The sequence below is a fragment of the Peromyscus maniculatus genome, chromosome 10 (genome assembly GCF_049852395.1).
Source record: "Peromyscus maniculatus bairdii isolate BWxNUB_F1_BW_parent chromosome 10, HU_Pman_BW_mat_3.1, whole genome shotgun sequence".
In the NCBI taxonomy this organism is placed as follows: Eukaryota; Metazoa; Chordata; class Mammalia; order Rodentia; family Cricetidae; genus Peromyscus; species Peromyscus maniculatus.
In genome coordinates, this window is record NC_134861.1 from 13,856,945 (window position 1) to 13,877,431 (window position 20,487).

A 20,487-nucleotide genomic window follows, 5' to 3' on the forward strand; every position below is an offset into this window, starting at 1 on the left:
TAACACACACACACACACACACACACACACACACACACACACACACACACACACACACACACACACAAGTCCTTGCAACCTAGTAGCACATACATTGCTCTTTTATGTTACTCCTAAAATCTTCAGCATTGTACCCTAAGTAACAATAAAACTTTCTTGCATGAATTGCTATTGACTACTTTACTTTTATTTCACATTAGCAATATCATTACTGTCTTACTTTGATATTTAGCCAACTTATACAATTACATTTTATTTGTTTGTTTCCAAATTCAAACTCAAAGCATCATTTTGTATTGTAGTTAGTGAACATACCACTCCAATATCCTTTAGCATAGTAAAGCCTCTTTTTTCTTAATTGTTTACCATCACAGTGACCCTGTGAAAGTTCAGGAAGACTCATCCCACATTCTTAAATATTCATGCAGGACTCTATGGTGCCATAGTCTTAATTCTAAATTTACTTATTTATTTTCAAAATTCTGGAAGATATTCCAGTGGCACATTAACAAAGAAAGATACATAGGCAAAATCTGCTCAATACAAGAGCTTTAAGCAACCCCAGACTTGTCTCCTAGCAAGCATGTTGGGACGACTGACTGTGCTGTGTTTTCAGTAGGAAATCTACCTCACTCCTCTCTCTTCTTCCTTTTCATAACCCCTAGTCAATGCTGTATTTTAACAGGTGTAATTACTATATGTTAAATTTTAGGAGGGCTGAGACCGAAGAGTAATTTAAATATTGTTCCTATAAGCACTTTTAACAGAAATTCAATCATTTTATAGGTTAAATACGTTTTCTCATTTTTCATATAAAATTAGATGCCATACAATGACATTTTATCAGAGATACACTGCATGCACCTGCTTACCGCTAGCACAATCTGGTAGCACACACCTATAATCTCAGTAACTGGGAAGCTGAGGAAGGAGGATTGTGATTGCTTGTGAAATCTTCCATGTAAAATGTCAAGCATGGCAGTGTACACCCATGATCCTAGCACCAGGAAGACAGGGGCTAGATGATTACTGGGTTTGCTAGCCTGATGGCCTCCCTAACTTAGGGAACTCCAAGTTCAGTGAGAGGCCTTTTACTCCAGTATAAAGTGGGAGACAATTAACAAGACACTTGAGGTCAAATTCCAAAATTCCAGCCTCCACAAACATACACACAGACACATGTACACATCTGTATGCACGCATACACACACACACACACACACACACACACACACACACACACACACACACACACATAATATTTACATCTGTGTACATTACATCTTAAAAGAAAAATTTATCAACAGATGGAATTTACGCTTTAAAGAGGTAGCAAAATAGGAACAACTCAGACGCAAAACTAGCAGAACAGAAAAAACAAAGTTCTGTGAGAGCATGGTTAAAGAATAAGAAAAGAAGAACAAAACTAAAGGTAATTTTTTAAGAGAACAATAAAATTAATGAACTTTTTCTAAACTGATTTTTAAAAAGAGAGAGAGAAATTTCAAATTTCTACAATCAGAAATGACTATCAGAACAGGACTGTTACAGGTAGCCCACCAAAGATGACTACTCAGAAAGTTTATAGCCACCTGAAAACCTTTATTTCAGCCAGCTGGGATTATACTCAGATATTCAGGTCCTAAGTATAGTACCAAGTGTTCAGAGCACATGAGTTTTGAAGGCAGAAACCACATCCTGGCTTCTTGCTCAGCTGCAGGGAGGGATTCACATAAGCAAGCAGTTCAACAGAAACTCAGAGAAGTTAGCTAGGGCATCTTGTGAAAGACCCCCGAAGGTAGTCTTCCCTCTGGAGAGACCCTCGCCCAGACATCACACCGAGACCACAAGTCAGATGCAAACAGCAAGAGGCTTTATTCAGGAACACGGGTACCCGGGGCAACACAGTCCCTCAAGAGGCTCAAGAGACTGGCGCGCCGACGGGCTGGAGTGGAGGGTTTTTATAGGGTCTGGCAGCAGAAGGGCGGGTACAGAAGCGAGAAGCATGGTTTACAGGGTTCTGATTGGACGATTCATATGAGGCCAGGTTCAAACTCAGGACAGTTCGTGGTTTTTCCCCGAGCTCGACACGCCTGCTGACTTGGCTCCAAGTTGTTTTTCTGACCTTTAGTTCCCTGTTCTGGGGCCAGGTGGCCGACCGCAGATACCCTGTTTGTTCCTATGCCCATGTCCTCTAACTGAACTTTCCCCGTACTTTTCAGGCCTTGCTCAAAATGGTGTTAGGCTAAGCAAGTATGCTGGGGTCTTTCATTCCCCCATTTTCTTATCTCAGGGAATGGAATCCTCCATTCATGGGGAAGAATAGGGATGTGGCTCCATTTCCACCTGGTTAAGTCGTTGGTATTGTTGGGTCAATACCAAAGTCTGAACAGTAGAAACGCGTTCCCTGATAAATTGGACAAGTCTGTTTAGGATACAGGGCCCGAGCGTCAGAAGGAGCAATAAAATCAGAAGGGGTCCCACAAGGGTGGAGATGAGGGTGGTGAGCCAGGGGGACCTTCCGAACCATCCTTCAAACCATCCCTGCTGTTCTTCAAAGAGTTTTTGTCTTTGTTCTAATCTCTTTCTTAATTTAGCCATGCTATCTCTCACCACCCCAGTATGATCCTCATAGAAGCAACATTCTTCTTTAAGGGCAGCACATAACCCCCCCCCCCTGCAGGAAGAGGAGGTCTAATCCCCTCCGGTTCTGCAGAACTACCTCCGACAGGGAGGTGAGTGACTTTTCCAAGGCACTCACAGATTCCTCCAGTGCCTGGATATCGGTATGCATGGCAGCCTGGAGGTGTCTGAACTGGTTGGTTTCCATGAGGGCAGTGGTACCTGTGCCTATTCCGGCGGCGACTCCTCCCATAGTTAATCCACCTAGTATCAGGGCCAGGGTTAGCGAGACTGGCTCTCTTTTTGTGCGGGGGACCCCTATTTCATACTGGGCATAGATATCTTCAGGTGTATGGTAGACTATCTTGGGGTACAGTTCTATGAGCACACAATAATCGGCCGTGTTGGCTAGTATTGAGGGGGAGAGGCATGGTGTAAGTCCAGTGCTACAGGCCCAGTAAGTCCCGTTGGGAGCCACGAGATAGTGGGGTCCTGGAACAAGTGCCTGGGTGCGATTACACAGGTGTTGGTGGGTGTGGGGTACTGTCCCCAGACATAGTCCTTGTCCTGACACCTCAGAGATTGTGAGCTTATGCTGAGGTGTCGAGGCACATTCTGACGGGGGTGAAGAAGAATTGGTGAAGCTTCCGACCACGGCCACCCCCTCATAATAGGGAGGTGTGGAGACTAGGCATAACCAGCACTCCTGAGTCCGATTTGGGTTGGTAACATTGAGGGCTGAGTAAGCGCCCTCTATAAGATTCAATAGCCGGTCTCCTGTCCCGGGCCGTGGCACCATGGAACCAGTCAGGATCTTAGTGGGCGTCTGGGGAGTGGGTATAAATCTGGATGGAGGTTTTTGATCCGCAAGGACCGAGCTGGGCCCCACAGAGTTGGAGCGGACAGCGTCTACCTTGAGTTTGATGGTGAACCGTAACCCTCGATCGTAGTCATCCTCATATAGCCTGAGCCCCCATGTTCGACCCTGCTGCCAGCCTACATAGGCCTTACCTGGGGCGCTGAAGGTTATCTTCAAGGGGAGTGAGAGTCCAGGGGTAAACGTGTCCTGCCCTGAGTTTGGGCGGAGGCCGGACATGGGTGCGCAGAACCAACCGCCTGCGGCTCTGGTGAAGTTCCTCTCAAGTTTGATCAGGTCCCAGCTGGAGCTGGGTTTCCACCATGCAGAACCAGTGGTCTCACAGCCCCAGCTTGCGCAGAAGAAGTCCCCCCTTCCCCCGCACTTCCTAGCAGTGGCCCGGTCTCTCCCATCCCCTGGACACACATAAAAATCATGTTGTGCCCACCTGCACCTGGACAGAGGGGTGCGACATCCCGCGGTTTGGACTGTGCCGGAGTGGGTGGATGCGTTTAGGTCCCTCAGGTTTACATCCTCGATTCCCCAATCCCCCGAGCCCAGCGCCAGGTGACAAAAGTCGGGCGTAAGCGTGGGCCACCAGGTCCATAGGACATGGTCTTGGGTAATATTCCAGACAAGGGTGCCCTCCTGGTTTAATATCTGCCAAGTAAGCCTCTTAACTAGGTGCGGGCTCTCTGCCGCCCTAGTCCCCTGGGGGCAGGCAGAGATTAAGAGGAGGGGGAGGAAGAGGAGCCGCAGGCCAACCTTATTTTTAGGGGGTTTCGTGTGCGGCGCACTGTCCATGTTGATTTTCTGGATCCCGCTGGGTCGGGTTCCCTGGCAGCCTTCACATGAGAGGCGTGGATCCATGCAGCAATCCCGTCGACCTTGAGTGCAGTGGGGGTGGTCAGCAAGACAGTGTAGGGCCCCTTCCATCGTGGCTCTAGGTTCTTGGTCTGGTGGCGCCGGACCCAGACGGAATCTCCAATCTGGAAGGGGTGGGGGACCACTGGCCTGTCCAGCTGCTCCTGATAGGCCCTAGCCAGTGGCTTCCAGATTTCCTTCTGCACCAGCTGGAGGGCCTGGAGATGTGCTTCCAAAGTGGGGCTGGTAGTAAAAGATGAGATATCAGGGTGAAGAAAATCTACAACAGGAGGTGGGGCCCCATACATGATCTCAAAAGGGGTTAGGCCGTGTGGGCCAGGAGTATTTCGGGCTCGGTAGAGAGCCAAGGGAAGTAGGAGCACCCAATCTCTAGTGCCAGTTGCAAGCGTTAATTTGGTTAAAGTCTCCTTGATCGTTCTATTAGCTCGTTCTACCTGTCCTGAGCTCTGGGGGCGGTATGCACAATGGAGTTTCCAATCAACCCCCAATAGTTTGGCCACCTTCTGACTTACCTGAGAGACGAAGGCAGGCCCGTTATCCGACCCCAATATTTGAGGCATCCCATACCTGGGGAAGATTTCTTCCAACAGTTTCTTTGTTACCACGTTAGCCGTCTCATTCTTGGTTGGAAATGCCTCGATCTATCCAGAAAAGGTGTCCACGAAGACCAGGAGGTACCGGTACCCGTAGAGTCCGGGTTTTACTTCTGTAAAGTCTATTTCCCAATGAACACCAGGACGATGGCCTCTTTGGCGGGCCCCCTTGTTTAGATGAACCTTTCCTGCGTTGACTTGAGCACAGGCTGGGCAGGTAGAAGTTACCTGCTGGAGTACCTGATCCTGGTTCAGCAGCACTGCCCAGGTGTTTTCTCTGTCTAATAGGGTCTTCATCTTGTTTTTGCTCAAATGGGTCAATGCATGGAGGAATCTCAGCATATATCGGGTATGGGAGGTTGGCATGACCATCCGGTCCCCTAGTATATATGCTTGTCTTCCTTGTTCCCAGTCCGCCCCCATTTTCTTTGCTAGCTCATGGTCTTCTGGGCTATAGGGCACGGGGTCTCTCTCAGGCTGTGGTTCTTGTATGGCCATCAACTGGCTGCTCCCTGCTGGCTGGGAAGCCACTGTTCGGGCAGTCAGATCCGCCAGCCGATTCCCTCTGGCTACCGCCGAGTCATCCTTTTGATGTCCTGGGCAGTGGACAATACTGAGTTGGAGCGGGAGGAACAGGGCCTTTAGGAGGTCTAGGATCTCTTTTTTGTTTTTGATTTCCTTACCCGCGGACGTCAGCAGGCCTCTCTGTCTGTAGATTTCCCCGTGGACATGCGCAGTGGTGAAGGCATATCTGCTGTCAGTATAAACTGTGAGCTTCTTACCTTCTGCCATCTGGAGAGCTTGGGTGAGCGCAATCAGTTCTGCGCGCTGGGCCGATGTCCCGGGCGGGAGTGACGATGCCCATACCACTTCCGATTCGGTGGTTATAGCTGCCCCGGCTCTGCGTTCCCCCTCCTCCAGGAAACTGCTCCCATCTGTGTACCAGACAGCGTCTGGATCCTTAAGCGGCTGATCTGTCAGATCAGGGCGGGTGCCATGTGCTTCGGCTAGAATCTGGAGGCAGTCATGCTCCTCGGAGGGGCTAGGCAGAGGCAGCAAGGTAGCAGGGTTAAGGGAAACTGTCGGCCCAAAATTTACCCGGTCTGAGTCCAGTAGTAAGGCCTGATAGTAAGTCATTCTGGTGTTAGAAAGCCATCTGTCCGGTGGTTGTCGGACCAAGGCCTCCACTGCATGGGAGGCCAGCACAGTCAACGGCTGTCCCCGAGTCAGCTTTCCGGCATCCTTGAGTAATACGGCAATGGCTGCCACCATGCGGAGGCATGGAGGCCATCCTGTAGCCACCGGGTCCAATTTCTTGGACAAGTACGCTACAGGTCTCCTCCAAGGTCCCAGTCTTTGCACCAGTACCCCTTTGGCAAAACCTGAGTTCTCATCCACAAACAGCTCAAAGGGCTTGGTTAAATCTGGCAGACCCAGAAACGGGGCCTCGAGTAAGGCCTTCTTGATCTGTTGGAACGCTTTCTGATGCTTCTCCTCCCATTGGAACATGGTCCCTGATTTAGTGAGGGGGTATAATGGGGCTGCCAGTTCGGCAAAGCCAGGAATCCAAAGGCGGCAGTACCCAGCCGTACCCAGGAACTCTCGAACTTGGCGGGGGTTCCGAGGAGGGGGGATGGAAATTATCGTCTCCTTCCTTGCTCCTGTTAACCATCTTTGCCCCCCGCTCAGGGTGTAGCCCAGGTAGGTAACCTTGTCTCGGCATACTTGAGCCTTTTTGGCTGAGGCTCTATAGCCCTTCTGTCCAAGTCTGGCCAGTAAGGCTCGAGTGCCCTCCATGCACTCGGTTCGACTCCTGGCCGCCAGGAGTAGATCATCCACGTACTGGAGCAGAGTCAGGGTTGGGTGTTCGACCCGGAATCCGGCCAGATCTGCATGTAGGGCCTCATCAAAGAGGGTTGGGCTGTTTTTGAAGCCCTGAGGGAGTCGGGTCCAGGTTAATTGTCCCGAGAGCCCTTTTTCTGGGTCCCTCCATACAAAAGCGAATAGCAGTTGACTTTGAGGGTGCAGTCTTAAACAAAAGAAGGCATCCTTCAGGTCTAGCACAGTGTACCAGACGTGGGTCGGTGGGAGGGTGCTCAGAAGATTACAGGGGTTAGGCACCGTGGGGTGTATGTCCTCCACCCGCTTATTGACCTCTCTCAAGTCCTGGACCGGCCTGTAGTCCCCTGTCCCCGGTTTCTTAACAGGCAAGAGAGGGGTGTTCCAAGGGGACTGGCAGGGCTTTAGCACCCCCTGGTCCAGGAGCCTCCGAATATGGGGCTTGATCCCCTCATGAGCTTCCCGTGACATTGGGTATTGTCTGATTGAAACGGGAGTCGCGGAGGCCTTTAGTGAGATCACCAGCGGTGGCTGATCGTGTGCCAGGCCCAAGCCCCCAGTCTCTGCCCAGGCCTGAGGAAACTCTCTCAGCCAGTTCTGTAGCTCCTCAGGTGATTTCTCCGGGGGTTCTGGCTCAAACAAACGGTATTCTTCCTCTAAACTGAGGGCAAGGATTTGTAGAGGGTCTCCTTTAGGACCCGTGACCCTCGGTCCCTTCTCATCAAAATAGATTTGTGCCTTCAATTTGGTTAATAGGTCCCGTCCTAACAGCGGATGGGGGCATTCAGGTATATGCAGAAAGGAGTGAGTTACTTGCCCTGATGCCAGTTGGACTTTTCTCTCGGCAGTCCAATAATACCTCTTGTTTCCAGTTGCCCCCTGCACCAGTGCAGAATGCCGGCTAAGAGGCACTCCGGCATGGGTTAGGACTGAATGTTCGGCACCAGTATCAACCAGGAAGGTCACGGGCTGCCCCCCGATCTTGAGGGTTATCCTAGGCTCGGGGGGGGGGGGGGCTCCTGGCCTCGACTCCCCTAGTCCTCCAGACTAAGGAGGTCCACGGTCTTGGGCTTGGGCCGGCGGGGTCCTTGTGGCTTCTTGGGGCACTCTCGGGCCCAGTGTCCCTTCTCCTTGCAGTAAGCACATTGATCTTTATCAAGGGGTGGCCTCCTTCGCTCTCCCGACCTATCTCCCTCTCTCCACTGTCCCTGAGACACAACGGCGGCCAAAACCTTTTTCATCTCCCTATGCTGTTTCTTGTCCCTTTCCTCTTGTTTCTGCCATCTCCTTTCCTCACGCTCCTCATGAGTTTCTCTCTTATTGAACACTTTCTCTGCTTCCTTCAATAAGTCTGGCAAACCTAGCGCCTGTAAACCTTCCAACCGCTGCAACTTGGTTCGGATATCTGAGCTAGACTGGTAGATAAATGATAGGATGACACCTGGTGCTTGCCCTAGGTCTTCTGGATCATACGGAGTGTACATCCTATAAGCCTCCTTCAGCCTCTCTAAAAATGCAGTGGGTATTTCTTCCTTTCCCTGTATCACATTCCTTACCTGAGCCAAATTGGTAGGCCTTCTGGCGGCCGCTCGGAGACCCGCTAAGAGCAACTGGCGATAGAGATGTAGATGCTCCCTACCTTCAGGTGTATTGAAGTCCCAGTCTGGGCGGGTCAAGGGAAAAGCTGCATCGATGATATTTGGGAGTTGGGTTGGCCTCCCGTCATCGCCCGGAACCTGCTTCCGGGCCTCCAGGAAAACTCTCTGCTTCTCCTCTACTGTTAAGAGGGTCTGCAGGAGCTGCTGACAGTCGTCCCAAGTCGGCCTGTGAGTCACTAGGATGGACTCAATTAGGCCGGTCAAGGCAATAGGATCCCTGGAGAAAGGGGGATTATGTTGTTTCCAATTATAGAGGTCTGAGGCTGAAAAGGGCCAGTACTGCAACTGACGATTCGGCCCCTCTCTGAGCGGGAAGGCCCTGGACTCATCAGGGGGGTCATCCCGGCGGCCGCGGAGGCGGCCGGCAATGGGGGACGGGGCTGCGTCCTCTTCTTCAGCCCCGTGGGTCCTGCAAGTCGAGGTGACTTCCGGATCTGCCATGGGCACGGCCGGGGGCGCCGCCACCGGGGCGGCGGCTGGGGCCGCTTCGGCCGGCTCTCCAGGTGGTCCGGCTTGATACGGTGGTGGGTCCTCCGTCAGGAGATCTATAAGGGGGGTATGGGGGTCTGGGGGAAGGACTGGAGGCTTAGGAGTCTCCTTGTGAGGGAGCACGGGGTAAAGGGAGGAGTCCGGGTTGGGGGGCGCAGAAGGCCCAGAGACTGGAGGGGGCTGTGGAAGGAAAGGCTTAACCCATGGAAATGGGTTCTCAACCAGTGATCTCCAGATGGCGATATACGGGACCTGGTCGGGATGCCCATAAGGGCTAGGGGCAAAAACCTTGCCCTCCACCTGTGAAATAAGAGAGAGGTTAAAAGATCCCTCTCGCGGCCAGCCGACATTCATCATGACCCATTCGGCCTCGCAGAGGGTGATCCATTTGTTTTTCCTGATAATGACACCTTCATTGTTTCCTCGGGCCTTAACATCGGACCAGTGGTCCGTGGTTAGGCTCAGTGGGGTGGCGACAGCCTGTCCCATGGTGGTCTCTAAATAAAGAAAGGGTTAAACACACAACGAGAAACAAACAGACAAGACAGGCCACAGAATTTCGCGCTGCGCGGCTCCGGCGTAAAACCGAAAACAAAAACTCAGATGGGGACGCGGAGTGTTTGAATTCTCCGTCCCCTGCCAGTACCACGTATCCTTCTGATACGGGGGTGGCCCCGAAAAACCGTGCCCCAGAGGGGACTTCAGATACCCGTGGAACGTCTTCCAGGGTTTCGGTGGGCGAAGTCCGAGCTCGTCAGCTCCTTCAGCCCCCACCGACTCAGACCTGACTTAGGACGCCCGACGAAAACGAAAGACAAGTAAACAGACTGAGACAATACAGACAGACAGTGGCCGGCCAACTTATCTCCTGACAGTGGGTCGGTGGTCCCGAGGCGGGGGTCTCCGATCCCGAACGAGCCCCCAAATGAAAGACCCCCAAAGGTAGTCTTCCCTCTGAAGAGACCCTCGCCCAGACATCACACCGAGACCACAAGTCAGATGCAAACAGCAAGAGGCTTTATTCAGGAACACGGGTACCCGGGGCAACACAGTCCCTCAAGAGGCTCAAGAGACTGGCGCGCCGACGGGCTGGAGTGGAGGGTTTTTATAGGGTCTGGCAGCAGAAGGGCGGGTACAGAAGCGAGAAGCATGGTTTACAGGGTTCTGATTGGACGATTCATATGAGGCCAGGTTCAAACTCAGGACAGTTCGTGGTTTTTCCCCGAGCTCGACACGCCTGCTGACTTGGCTCCAAGTTGTTTTTCTGACCTTTAGTTCCCTGTTCTGGGGCCAGGTGGCCGACCGCAGATACCCTGTTTGTTCCTATGCCCATGTCCTCTAACTGAACTTTCCCCGTACTTTTCAGGCCTTGCTCAAAATGGCGTTAGGCTAAGCAAGTATGCTGGGGTCTTTCACTTGAACGTGGGTTTTCAGAAAAGAGCTGGGTAATTTTCCATGGGATTCTCCGTCAAGCAGATCAAATTCTAGTTAAACCTGAAATGGCCTCAGCAGGATCAGAAGATGGAGGAACCTCTGCACTCTCTTGCCCTGTCACACAATTACACATGAACAGGCTCTCAGAAGCCGCTTGGGCTGAAACGTATCATCTCTTTACCTGTGCCCACGGGCAACTAAAACTAGGATGAGAGTCTTCTGCCATCTCCTTCTTCATGTGAACAGCTGTCTTCTTTCCTTTCTCTTTCCTCTTGAGTCACGCTAGGTTCCTAGTACAGCAGAGCATTACAGAACTGACCAGCCTTCCTCCAGGGACAGCAGTGATCTATGAGTGCTGCAGCATCCTGGGGCAGAAGTAATTACCTCCTGAGAACTACTTTGGCCCCCCAAGACCAAGATGGGGGAAATCACACCTCAAGCAAGAATGTTTAATTATGCATACTTTTTACTCCCTGTCCCAATTCTCACTCTTTTTAAAATCTAAAGCTCAAGGAAGTACCATGAAAATAGACTTGGGGTCACTTGACTCCTTCATCCATTCCTCTTGCAAATGTGGACACATTGAATAAATTATCCAAAGCTAGCCTACTGAGACTGCTGGAGCCTCCAAATCTCCAGACTACTTATTGAAATAAAAGAATTAGAAGTGAAAACAGTTATCAAATATATGCAACAAAATATAGTGAATTCGATCGCTTGTCCTAGTTTCTTTTCCTGTTGCTATGATAAAATACTCTGAGATCTGCAACTTCAGAGAGAAATGGTTTATATGTTTTTCAAAATTCAAGGGTCAAGTCTATTATAGTAGGAAAATTGAGACATCAGGATATGGAAGCTGGCCATATCACTTATATAATCAAGAACCAAGAGTGATGAATGCAGGCTGCTCTATTTTTATAGCTTAAGATCACTGCCAGGGAATGGTGCCACTCACTGTAGACAGGTCTAACTACTTAAATCAACATAATCAAAACAACCCCTCCAACCTACCTTGCATCTTATCTGCTAGAAGCTGCTTTACCGAAAATATATTGGCTCGTCTATTCAAAGCCTCTTGACATCTGTCTCTCTTCTTTACTTTCTCTTTCGTCTTGAGTCACCTTGGTTTCCCAGTATAGCTGAGCCTTTGTTTGTGGGACACTTGTAGATCTCATCAAGTTCACAAGATTCACCATCACAATTCACCCCTTGTCAAGTCAACACCCAAAAACATCATTGCAAACCCTAACTATGTACACATGCTCTCAAAGGCTCCTGATCTTGTTATAATGAAGAATCCATTCAGTTCAAGTTTAAATGTAGACGAAATTCTAAACAGTCTTATTAAATAAGAAACACAGAGCCAAATACAGACTTAAAAGCCCAAGAGATCAGAGCACTATCGAAGAGCCAAGACTACCTTTAGCTTACTAGTCACTACTGTCCCTTCCCTGAGAGAGAGACCTTCCTATGTGGAGTTTTATTGCTTTCCTGTTCTGCCTTCTCATTGGCTCTAAGCCCAGTCACATGACTTCCTCATCACTGCCTCTCTATACAGACCTCCTGGTCTCTATGGTTGGTACTGGGATTAAAGACTCAAGGGTTACTATGCTTGGCTGTGTCCTTGACCACACAGAGACTCTGCCTGCCATGTGATCTGTTTAAGGGCATGGGCGATCACCACCTGACTTCTTCTATTCCTGGCTCACTAATGACCTCTGATCTCCAGGCAAACTTTATTAACATACAAATAAAATCACATTTCAGCAAATTAAAATATCACATTTGAAATTTTCCATAGTTTAATAATTCGTATACTTTAAAGTCCAAAGGCCTTTAACTGTTAGGTTGATAAGACAAAAATAAAATTACGTATTTCCAAAGGACTCCATGTCTTTCTACAGATATATCATACATTCTTGTTCATTGTTGTTCTATTTCAATAGTTAAAAAATAGAACCAGCCTGTATTTCCATCAAACAATGTATGGGTAATGAAAATGTGGTGCATATATACTCTGTATTTTATTCAGTTGTGAGGGAAAATGAAATTAAGAAATTTTCAAATAAATGGATAAAACTGGAAAATATTCTAACAAGTGAGAAAAATCAGACCAAGAAATAAAAACATTATGTCTTCAAGTTTTTATATTTGTGTATTTAATTTGGAGTGACTGTAGAAGTCAGGAAGTTAGAAAGAGCTCATAAGAGGGAGAGTGAAAGACTTATTAAAGGATGAGGGGACAGTAAAACATGTGATATGACAATGGAGGGGAGAAATATCGATGATTAAAGGTTTAAGTGGGAATCAGGGCAGAGGGTAAAGGTGGGTTCAACAAAACTCTGGATGGAAACCCATGACTTTGTAGACTAATTGAAACATAATTTATAAAATATGTTTAAATCAAATACCCTGCATAGGTGGTCAATGTTTCCCTCAGAAGACATGAGTCATTAATGGAAAGCTTAGTGCCAGGCATAGGGTACACTCCGTACAAGTCATTCATCAGAGTGGCCCCAGAAGTTTCCAAAACAACACAAGCTATTGCCATTACTTTTGGTTATCCCCCAGATCTAGCTGGTATGAGTCTACTGTTGAAGATACAACATGCTTTGTTTGTGGGACGCAGAGAAATCAAGCTGGTCCTGGCCTGATAACATCTTCCCTACTGGCTAGCTTTCATATTTCCTGAAGTTGCTTTACAGGTCACTGTGGGAGAAAAAGTCTGCAATGACCTTACTCAGCACTGGACCCTATATACTACAATACTCACCTTCCCAGAGATGTATCAACTGGTCTAATAATGAATGAAGGGTATCTGGATAATCAGTTGCTTTTGGATTGGACTTAAGGCCTGATCCACAGGAAGAATTAATCCTTGCTACTATAAACCTGGTCAGTAGCCTATGGCTTGGGAGGGGTAGTTCCTAGGGAGAAACCTGCTACTTTTGTTTTGCTATATGGACACATTATTAAACTGTGTTCTAAATATTTGTGTTTGTGCCCATAGGTTCCTGCTGCTCTTAATCTTGCTCATAGAAAGTTCCTTTCCTCAGTGGGCAGCAGTTAATGGAAAAACTTATTACTCATCAAAATTTTAAAATGAGTGATGGCTGGGTGCCCAGCCCTAAATGGGACACCTATATTAAGACCCCTGCCTAAGGCTTAGAGAACATCTCAGAAGAGTCAGAAAGAATGCAAAAGCAGGTAAGTGGAGAGGATTTTGTTTTGTCCTTCAGTTGTTGATATCTAATAGGGCTGGTATACTTTCTAACTGGAGTTCCCTTTGAGAGTCCAAATTAAGTGTGTTTGTTGTTGTTCTCATCCAATAGATGCCGACCCACACCCTGTGAAGCATCCTTATCCCAGCTGGTGGCCATGTGCCTTCCACTGAAGGAAGAAAATCAATTCTTATCCTGTCAATACACAGCAGGGAGAGGTCTGTGGGGCTCTTTTCTTAGGAAAATCAGCCAGAGTGTGGAGAGCTTTTCCTGTCACCATTTAGGAATGTGAAGCCTGACTGCTCTGAACACGTAACTTTAGCAGAACACAAATAATGTTTGGAGTTGGGATGTCATTTCACCAAAAATGCAACAGACTTTATTTTCATCTCTGGGTCTCTCATTCAGGTACAGCTAACAAAAACCGCCTTTATTCTTCCCATTGCCTCCTGTGCTTTCAGTCTGTCCTGAGACTGGCTTGGAAACTGTGTGAGTAAATCTGATCTCTGTGAACAGTCAACAGTCACTGCATGTTCTCAACAGAGGTTTTAGGTAGGTGGAGAATGTGCCTCAGCAATTAGGATTCCCTCATAAGATAGATGAAAATTCACATGCCTCATCATCATAACTCAGACTTATCATGCACTTCCTCCATGCTATGTTACCAGTATTTCAGTGTTTGCCTCAGTTTCTTCTACAAGTGGAGAGAACTGGCCAATGGCATGAACACAGCAGACTTTTGACACAGTACACTCTTATTGTTTTCTCTCTGAATATCTGTAACACATGCCTATAGAGAGTTTCAGGAAGTATTTGATAAATAACATGATCAATTAATCAGTTAAGCATACTATGAATCTTAGACATAAAGAAAAGAAAATTAATGAGTCAAAAAGTTTCCACATATTTGGTTGATAGACCCTAAGACACTCAAACAAGCTATATATTTCTAGTGTCAACAAATGATATTTGAGACAATATATTTTCTATACTGAATGTCATTCATGATTTTGTATTCATTTATTTAAAATGGCTCCAAATTATAAAACATTGTTAATCGTTTAGCTTTGGACATACCCAGTCTGATACCATCTCTTAAGGAGCTAATATGTCTTGAATTTGTTAATTCATTTCTTTAATAAATTTAGTGCTTCCATTTTATCAGGATATAAAAGTCCCTTCACACCTTTTTGTAATGAACTTTAATATCATTTCTTTTTCTTTAATTTTTTATGATTGAACATTAAAGAAAGAAGTTTGTGATGAACTAAAAGCATATACAGAAGAGAATCAGAGGTGTCCCCCTTGGCAGGCCAGAACAGATAGATTCCCATTACCACACATCTCCCAGGTAGTAGAGCTGGAGGAGATGCAGGATCTCCTCCAGCCCATGGAGCTTTGTTTTTGTAACTGGAATCTCTTTGCTAAACTAAATCTAAACTTAAATAGATCTAAATCAGATAGAATTTAAATTTATTGTTGCATTTGAAAGCCACGTCTGACATGACTGATCTATGCAACAATTTAACACAGAAAATGTGACCTAATATAAATGGGCAAAGATAATTTGCCACTCACATTGCACCTTTATTCCAGACCCACAGCCATTTTATAAAAATCTAAGAAAATTAAAATGTCACCGCTATACCCCCAAACAGGACAAGCATCTCCACGGTATAGAAATCTAAAAGATTACAATGGTGTCAGAGACAGAGCTGGTTCCATTTCAAGTGACAAGAGGGACAGAGGCAAGCTGTGGTGGAAGTGGGGTTATTGCCTGAGCTATAGCAGATAACATTCGGAGTTCAGTTTTAGGGATACTGGTTTGGATGGTGGACTAATTACTTTTCCATGTCTGTCATCCAAACTTCTGTCCAAATATCTTAAAGGAGGAAGGGTATGTGTTTGACTCACACAAAAGGACCTTCATGGTCACATGGCCCCATGTGCTTGGGCAGAATTTCACTGTGGCAGGGGCTGTAGCTCATCATGTCATGGTAGACAGGAAGCATAGAGAAAAGATACAGCCCCTAAGAACATGCCTTAAGTGACTAACTTCCTTCAGCTCTGCTTCCTTCCCTAAAGTTTCTGTAACAATCCTGTAAGGGGGCTTTTCATACCCAAACAATAACATATGGATGAAGGCAGTTATTTACACTCATAAAAGAAGTCACAATAGACTACACATTTTAAAAAGATGGGAAATGTACCCATAACTAACCTTGAAAAAAATAAATATCTTATTCATTTATCAACTGATTCCATTCTCTGGAATATGTCTGTAGTGCAAATTATTTTTCCTTTGATTTATTGAATTTTTATTCTTTTCAAAATAATTGCTTTAATTTTTAAAAATTATAATACAATTACATAATTTTCCCTTCGCTTTCCTTCCTCCATTTTGTTACATTTTATAGAACAATGTCATTTTATATATTTTCTCTAAACAGATTATAAAAATAAGCCAGACTTAGCTGTACAGTGCAGGATAAATGAATGTTTATAGTTTTGGTGCCTTTGTCTCTTGCAGCAGTGTGAACTTTTGATAAAGCTCTATAAACTCTTAATCACTTCATCTGGAGAAGTTTCTGTCAGTTCTCATGAACAAGTTGTAAAAAATTTTGGTGAAATATTGAGTGAGGTAACCCAGACTCCAAAAGACAAATATTGCATGTTCTGTCTCCTTGGAGGCTCCCCGTCCCAGACCTTCAAGTGTGAGAACATAGCCTGTAGTAGCTTCAGAAGCCAAAAAGGATAAAAAGAGACCAACTGCTGAAGTAGGAAGGTAGGGGAGCAATGGAGGAGAGAATAAAAAAGTTATGTGATCTGGTCAGGGAAATGGGAAAGGGAAAGAGAGGGAGACAAATACAGAAAAAGGAAAGAGGAAGGAAAAATAACAGTAAGGATGTCTTAAAAAGTCATAAGGAATCACACTATTAACTACTTACCTAAAAATATAATAATATAAGTTTTTGTATAAATATACAGTTTAAATGAAATGTTCCCCACTTGGCTGAAAATGCTCTCTAAAGTAGCCAAATACCATCTAAGGAAAACCTAACACTAGGCATGAGAAGCCTTCTTTTGAGTTGTTGCTCAGGTTGTCCAAAAGATTCCTAAAACATTACAGGCTATTAAGTCCCTATTGCTAAAGACACCATACATTTCAGACACAGGGTCCTGAGGACACTGAGCAGAAAGAGATGTGAATGCCTCCTCCTCTAGGACTAGCTTTGCTGGCACCAGAAGACACTGTTCAAGCTTCCAGAATTGGGAAGCAATGAACAGTCCTATTTACCTACGACACCTGTGAACCACAAAAATAACCAGCGTTGGCACAATAACCCCAAGGATGCAGTAGAGGCACACATACGTTGTCAGTTACCAAACAACTCTCTAATTGGACTTAAGACAAACTCAGCAAGAAGGAAACCATACCTAGTAATAGAAACCTAATCAACTACCCAAGGCTTGTAAAGTCACAGATCTTAGAGGAGAACCTACAACTGCCACTTTACTAAACTAGTGTAATCCCTATGTTCTAAAAAATTGTGCTTATGCTCACAGGTAAGTGTTGTCAAGGTGACCATTACAGAAAACCACAACCAATCAAACTGCAGAGTTGTGGATGTTGGTGCCAATGGGTACATCTGCAAAACAACTCTTATACCTAAGGCTCAGGGAACACAGGGGAACAAGGGGAAGAAAGATAGTAAAAGCCAAAGGAACAACGAGTTCACTATGAGATTGTGCCTCCTATTAAGGTCAGAAGCTACACTCATAAACCTCATGACTGCATAAACATGAGCTGAACAAGGACAACAAAATAGACATGCCGAAGTAGACAGGAGAAAGCTCACAAGGCTTCAATACCACACAAAAAAATTACAGGCAACTAAAGAACACTGAGAGTGAGAGATATAGTCTTCCTCAGGGAAGAGCACACCAATTACCCAATGTCAAGTGGTCAGCCCTGAAAACATACATAGAAGTAACATACAGATGGAGCAGGTTTATTTAGGAATACATGGAATATGTATTAGTTGTTATCAAATGTCTATATATGCATGTGATAACAATTAATGAAAAAAGGAGGCCAAGAATTTGTGAGAGCAAGAAGGGGTATTTTGAGAGGGTTTGGACAGAGGAAAGGGAAGCAGAAAATGTTGGAATTATATACCTCAAAATTAAATAAATAAAAATATTAAGAGAAGACAAGAATTTTGGTTTTTAATAATCTGTTAATTAGTGACTAATGCTAAATACTCATGAGCTTCCATTAATAGAAGTTATCACAATGATTCATTTTTCTTTTTATTTATTTTTTAATTGAAAATAGATTCTTCTCTCATACAATACATCCTGATACAGTTTTCCCTCCCTCCACTCCTTCCAGCCCCACTCCCACACTTTCACTCTCCTCAGATCCATTCCCCCTCCACTTCCTCTTCAGAAAAGAGACAACAAGCCAAACAGGACAAAACAAGATACAATAAGACACGGCTAAAGGTCTCATGTCGAGGCTGGATAAGGCAACCCAATAGTAGGAAAATAGTCTCAAGAGTGGTTCAAAGAGTCAGAGAAATTTACGGGCTCCCACTGTTAAGAGTCCCACAAAAACATCAAGCTAACATCCATAACACATATGCAGAGGACCTGGTGCAAAGCCATGTAGTCCCTATGCTTGCAGTTTCAGTTTCTGGAAGCCCGTGGGAGCCCTGCTTAGCGGATTCAATTGGCCATGTTCTCCTAGTGTCCTTCATCCTCTGATTCCTACAACTTTTCCTTCCCTTCTTCCGTTGGATTTCCTGATCTTGGAGGAGAGGGACCCGAAGGAAACCTCTAATTTAGACTCTCTATATAATGTCTGTCTGTGAATCTCTGTACCCGTCCCATCTGCTTCACAATGATGCCTTTCTGACGACTACTGAGGAAGGCCCCAACTGATGAGTATAAAAGAATATCATTAAGAATCATTTCATTGATTTATGTTTTCTTGTCATGTTTGGTCCTACCCTAGGTCTCTGGGCTCTCCTATCTCAGATTACTTGTAGTGTAGTGTACAGATTCCCGCTAATAGAATGAGCCTCAAGTTAAACCAAACATTGGTTGGCACACTCACAAGTTTGGTGCCACCATTGCCCCAGGCAGGTCAAGGGTTTTGTGCTGGATTGGTGTCCAAGTTTTTCTTTCCATAGCCTGCAAAGTACCTTCTTGTGTCTAAAGATCAGAATGTAGAAGTGAAGGCTCCATGCAGGTACCAGCTCAACTGTGATTTTTTTTCATGTAATATTAGTAATAATCTAACTCTTCATGTGGATATGATTTACTTCTCTTGCTTTGTCAAGTATCAATCTAAGAATGTATTTCCTACTTCTATTTGAAACATTCACTTTCTTTGGAATAAGTTCATTCTTCCAGTATAATATAATAATTTTGTTATTATTTACTCTTCAAGGGAAAACTATTTTCCATTCTCATTATATATTCTAATATACATTTCTAACATATATTCTAATATACATTCACAGTTCTAGATCTTGTTATCAATTTTCTCTCCATACTTGAATAATTAAACCTATTAAAAATTATCTACATACTATGTTCAAATGAGGTAAGGTTTCCTTGACTCATTTTTTGGTAAAATATTCTAAATTATCTTTGCAAGTTAAGTTTGAACTGTAGGGTTTTACCAATGTCTTGTATAAGTTTGCAGCCTGCTTGGCTTTGGATTTCTCTGCTGAGACTGAATAGATACATTTATCAGATGTCACTTTATCCATATTGCAAGCTTTAGCAATTTTCTCATTGTCAGACACATTACCCATATGTTTCTGATGTGAGTGCCAAAGAAATGTCACATTGTAAAAAAAAAAAAAAAAAAAAACTCTGGATTTTCTTTTTCTACCTTCTTCCAGCTTTATTGAGGTATAATTAACCACAGTACATACATTCAAAATACACATGGTGTTTGCCATGCATACACATCCCAAAGTGATTAAAAATTTCAAGTCATTTACCATATGTATCATCTTATCTTATAGTTTGTGTGTGCATGTGTGTGTGTGGAGGGTGTGTGTGTGTGTGTGTGTGTGTGTGTGTGTGTGTGTGAGAGAGAGAGAGAGAGAGAGAGAGAGAGAGAGAGAGAGAGAGAGAGAGAGAGAGAGAGAGGAGAATGTTTTATGTCTACTCTCTCAGCAAATTTCCAGTATGCAATATGTTTTTAAACTACAGTCACTGTGCTGGATGTGAAATCTCCAGAATCCATCCATTTTGCACATACAAATTTGTGTGTACCTTGACTCTTACCTCCTTCTCCTCTTCCCTGATAACCACAACTCTCTGTTTTACTGCTGTGGCTATCGCTCTGTATAAATAAAATACTGATTGGCCAGTAGCCAGACAGGAAGTATAGGCAGGGCAAGCAGAGAAGAGAATTCTGGGAATAGGAAGGCTGAGTCAGGAGACGCTGCCAGTCATCGCCATGAGTACCAACATGTAAGACACTGGTAAGCCACAAGCCATGTGGCAAGGTATAGATTTATAGAAATGGGTTAATTTAAGATATAAGAACTAGATAGCTAGAAGCCTGCTGTGACCATACAGTTTGTAAACAATATAAGTCTCTGTGTGTTTACTTGTGGGACTCGTGTGTGAGAGAGATTTGTCCTGACCATGGGCCAGGCAGGACTGGAGAAAACTCCAGCTATGGTTTATTTTTTTTAATATTCCACATATAAATGAGACAATGCAGTATGTGCATTCTGTGTCCAGCTTAATTCACATCATAATGTTTTTAAAGTTCATCCATATTGTTGTGAATGCAGGGTTTCCTTCCTTTATGGCTGGTAATGTTCCATTGTATATGTGTTACATTTTAATCTATCTGG